The following is a 5422-nucleotide window of genomic DNA, read 5'->3' on the forward strand; positions in this document are numbered from 1 at the left end:
CAGAATTTACTGTTTCGCAAGTCTTGGGATATCTTGAAGTACTTTTGCCAGGTATACTTGTTTAATCCCAGATTTTCACTCAAACCTAGCGGGCAGCCGCTCGGACTGCAGCGGTGAAATTGGGGTTCCCCCCCCCCCCTCGACCCTTGTGTCTGTTAACACTTCTCTCAAGCAATCAGGGCACATTCCCAGAGAAATGCTTTACAAAAATGGGGCACTGAACGCAAACTATCATTTGGCACAGTATTGCACGCAGAAAAACAAAATTCAGTTCCGTGCAAATCGGTTTAACTGCAAAATTTTACACCCGTGCAAAAAAATTAGCTGGATGTAAAAATATTTAGCTGTAGAGCTAAGTGGCATTAGCTACACGGTTAAAAAACGGTGCGGTTTACTGGATGGCTAAAAAATTAGCCTTGGTGCTAAATAAATTAGCCCAGTCTATTCAGTTATTTTTTTAGCCCCGGTGCTAAAAACTTAGCAGAGCCACGAATTTTTTTTCTGTGTGTGACACCTGGTTCTTTACTGATGTCATTGTATTACGAACAAGAAAATAAAGGACACACGATCCCAACAACATTTCACGTTGACAAAGGGCCCTAGGTGTCGGAATAAGCCCGTATGAAGGGAGCACACACTCAAAATAAAGTAATTGTCGACTACTGGAACTTATGTCTTTTTCTGGCCCAGTAGTCGACACCGCCATTATTTACGCCCCTGACCGAAATTTTCGAAAACCTAAATGGAGAAAGATAATACATATCTTTGACAACAACATAAACGTCCTCCGGCCGGAACCACTCGGGTGAATGGCAGCCTCACAGAACCTTCCGAGCGAATAGCCCAGGCCCCCTAGGTTTTTGACGGGAAAAAAAATGTACAAAAGGTCTGAAAACGGTTTCTGGTGTAGTTGAGTGTGCTGATCACGCTCCCACAAAGTTCCCTAAAATTGGTTGGGGGGAACTCAAGTTATTGAACAAAAAGGGCCTAAATGCAGGGTTCCGCGTTTTTGGCTCTAGCGTCGAAACTATTTGTGCTAGGTGGACGGGATGAGTGTCAAAATGTTCGGAAAGGAACGGGGAATAAGCCTCAACCAACACAAGTCGAGCGCAAAATGTATTTCTAACTAAAAACGCGAGTCGAACACAAAATTTTTATTTTGACTTGTTCAATTTTAAAAATCTCACGTCATATCTTCTAAACGCGTGGGGAACTTTAATGACAGCCTCGAGGAAACGCTGTGCGCTCATCCTTCAGCTAGATGACGGTGTTTTCACATTCACTGTAGCTCTAACTGTTCACGTTCAAATCGCTTTGAACTGAAGCCGTGCAGAGCCGCCCGCGCGGCCCCGCCGCTACGCAGCCGTGCCGCTGGAGCCCCGCTGCTTCCCCCACCACCCAGCGCGCTCGCTCTCCCTCGCACGCACGGAAGGCAGAAGGATAGAGTAGCGCGCGCGCTCCCGAAAAAGAGGAGTATGAAATGTGAAATATTTAACGTTTAGAAAATACGGAAGCTATTTTGTTTCCATGCATCGGGTAGGCCAAAGTGTCCTCTCCATTCCCGCATCAAATCTGCTCCGGGAACTCTTACGGCAAGCGTGTGCAAGGAGGAAAACCCAGGCCGTGCATTTTAGCGTGGAACGGGTACCTCGGGTGAAAGGGTGAAAGGTACAATACTCAAAATGGGCGCCATTTGACGAGAAAAGTACCTCCTTTCTAATGGTATCAAACACCTTACCCGAATATCCTAAGAGCCCACGGAAATGGAGGAAAATCGATTTTGACCACCACAAATGAAGATTTAAAAGGAGTACAATGTACAAAAAGTCGTAATCGAGAGCTCAAATCGAAAAATGGAAGAGGAAGTACCCCCCCAAAAATCGCACATTCTCCGTCTAGTCTACATATCAACGGGGCGTTGGACGTACAGGTTTAAGAGATTTCGACGCTTTAAGGTAACACTTAAGCATTTCCTTGTAAAAGTTCTCTCTGAATTCGATGGAGTTCAGAAGGGGTTAGCGCACCGCTGAGCAGCTAGTTGAATGTAGAATGTGCGGTTTTAGGGGGGTACTTCCTCTTCCTTTTTTCGATTTGAGCCCTCGATTATCGATTTTGACGATAACGACGTAGCGTACTCATTGTATATCTTTATTTGTGGTGGCCCTTTTTGTTCAATAACTCGAGTTCCCCCCAACCAATTTTAGGGAACTTTGTGGGAGCGTGATCAGCACACTCAACTGCACCAGAAACTGTTTTCAGACATTTTGTACATTTTTTTCCCACCTAGGGCGTGTTTTTGACTGAGGTTCCCGGACTAGAACACCTGCCCACAACTCCGGAGCTAAGAAATTATGGCTCGATGTGACGCGACGAGCAGTCTTCTGTGCGAAGCGCTCCCAACCGGCTCCCGGAAGTGGCACGGAATCGGCAATGGGCTCATTATAATCTCAATAGAGTGCGCTACAACCCGGAAAAACGCGCGAGACTCTAACGTTAACTTCTTCGCGGGAAATCGATCGCAAAGTTGAAATTGTCGACTACTGGTGTACTGTCGACTACTGGGCCCCTTACCCTAAGTAACTTTTAGTGGAATCTATGCGTCTTGGATCGTACTACAACATACCTGAAAATCAAAATTAGATGTGGCAGTTAAGTGCAGACCGGCGCAGAAAACCGGCCGTGTGTCTATGTCACTTTTAACGGCTGTCGTGGGTGAACGGTTTAACAATTACTTAATCAATGCAATTTTCTGAATTGAGTTTTAATTTAGTAGGAAAAGCTGCTTTTGTGGGAGGCGCGCTGACTGAAACTCCATCTAGCGGCAGTCTATTCAAGGCTTCGCGTCGAGAGGGCCGAGGGTACAGAAAGGAGATGGTTGGTTTTGGGTGGCATGGCGTCGGTGTAGTGGTAGTCCGACCACACCACTCTTCCCACGACTTTCTGGCAGTCACGAATTTGTGGGAAATTTGCACCCGGCGTGTTGCACGGGTAGAAGTTCCCCGACCATGTGTAGCAAAATCCCTTCCCGCCGCGTGGAGATTTGCAGGCAGTGAGGTGCGCAAGTACCATTTTCCACCCACGGTCACGGAATTCCCTCGTCGGGGTGGGGAAATCCACAATCGTTGGGTGCCGAACGGACCCTTTCCAGCCCACGTGGCTCCATGGCGATTCGGCTCCTCGCAATTCGTCCCCTTGAGATGACTCGCACCCAGTTCTTTCGTCCTCAGCTCTTTTGTCATATTTTTATTCGTCCGAAGATGTCTTGTCCTCAAATTTAAGAATTTGTACCTTTTTTTTGTCCTCTATTCGTCCTCTGGTTGCCGGTAGGATAGTTAGAGGCAACGTCGTGACTTCGTTCCTCGTTACACAACAATTTCAAAAAATACCAACAAGAACCTGATTTTATTTGTAAATGTATAATAGAGTGTGCTCATACTTTAACAAGCAAGCACTGTATATGGCATCGACTACAATGGTGCACTTTCCTTTGCCATCCGGCAACCGCAACGGCAGAACCCGGGTGAAAAAAAGAACTGACCCGAGACAGCAGTAAACTGACTCATCCGACCGGGGGCTGATCTTAGCTGACGTGCGTACGACTGAACGAGCTGAAAGTAGGCAAACTTGGAGCGCCTCGAGCCGACTTGGAGCTGACAGCGAATCAGTTTACATCAGCAAACTATCAGTTCACCCGACGCTACCTGAATGAACCTGAGATAGAACTGAATGAGCCAAAGACCAGTAATACTCAGTTTGACCCAGTCCCCAAAATCTACTGCGGGAAGCTGTACAGTTACTGAGTCACGCTCAGTTTCTCCATTCAGTTAGCGTCAGTCGCAGTTCAGCTTCTGCTCTGACTGCCTTTGGCTGGACGTCAGCTGAGTGGACCTCAGTAGCCACGACTCAGCAAACAGCAGTCCGATTCAGTAAAGCTGATCACTGCCGTTACCTGATTGTGGACTGAACCGCTATCAGCTCCCAGAATCAGGTGTTAGTCAGTTCTACTCAGTAACAAAAATGTACTGCGGAAAGCTGTGCCGCTACTGAGTCACGCCGAGTTTCTCAATTCAGCCAGCGTCAGGTCCGCTCAGTACTACATCAGTTACCCGATCAGTTACTATCAGTTACCTCAGGAGATGGTCAGCGCGACGCAGCTGATGTTCAGTCTAATATCACTTACTTGTTCAGTTACTCTCAGTTTTGTCTGTATTTCTACATGTGAGCGTAAAGACGTCAGTCCCTGGTTGGCTTCGAGTTTGGTGAAGTCAGTCGATAGTCAGTTTGATCAGCTTCGGAGCAGCTTAAAGTAGTTTAGTTTCAGTTAACGTCAGCTCCACGCAGCTGTACATCAGTAAAATATCAGTTAACCGCAGCCTCGGATCAGCTCATTTTTTAAAACGGGAAGTACCGGCGCATGAGCGCCTTCAAAACATCACGACCAGTTAGGCCTATGGGCAGTACAAAGACGAAGAGCGAATCGTAGATTTCACTCGTGCCTGTGGTCACAACTCCTGTGCTGACAGCTTAAGTAATATAGAAGTAACAAGTCGCCTGGGTACTAATTAGAATAGGGGACGAAGTAGCCGGGGACAAAAAATGCAGGGACGAATCATACTAGGACCAATAAAGCAATCCGGTAAAGCTGAAATGCAGAAGAATGCGGGGAAGAAGAAAACGGAAATCGCTATGCTTTAACATGGTGACTTCCGTTTTCTTCTTCCCCGCATTCTTCTGCATTTCAGCTTTACCGGAATGCTTCATTGTCAAAGAGTCGAATAACCGTAGTACGAACTAGCCTGTTCCCAGCCCACGTTGGGAAAGTTGCAGTCAATGATGTCAGTAAATTCACTTGCGTGGGCAGGCAAGGATCCTTTAACAGCGCAAGTGGCATGCAATGGCTCCTTTCCATTCCAGTAGGTAAATTCCCAACTTATGTACTGCAAATCCCCAACCTTTGTACATGAAATTTCCCCACCCAGAAGCTAGTAAAATTACTTATACATTTTTTACCGTGTAACGTTTGGGACTGACGGCCTATTTACGACTCTGCCTTTTGCCCGACTCGGGTGTCAGCGCCGCAGGCCTGGGTGGATGTATGCCGGGCGTGTCGCAGTGTAACAGTGTTGCGTGAGATTTCGCGAAGCCTGTTTCGCGAGACGTTGTCTGGCGTACATCTACCTAGTTTATGAATAATGTAACGAGTAACTAAGTAGACGGACGTTATTTAACGATAACGCGTTACACCCGTACGAAAAAGTTTAGTCCGGCATCAGTCCGTTTTCGGTCCGGAAAGAGTCCGGCTGGACAGTCCGTCATCAGTCCGCCAAAGCGAGCGGACTAGTCCGCGAAAAAAGCCAGATCGACCAAAAAACGACCTATTTGCCGGACTAGTCCGGCTGGAACTAGTCCGCTTTTGGTGCGC

The sequence above is a fragment of the Frankliniella occidentalis genome, unplaced genomic scaffold (assembly GCF_000697945.3).
Source record: "Frankliniella occidentalis isolate FOCC.00 unplaced genomic scaffold, Focc_3.1 Scaffold128, whole genome shotgun sequence".
Taxonomy (NCBI): domain Eukaryota; kingdom Metazoa; phylum Arthropoda; class Insecta; order Thysanoptera; family Thripidae; genus Frankliniella; species Frankliniella occidentalis.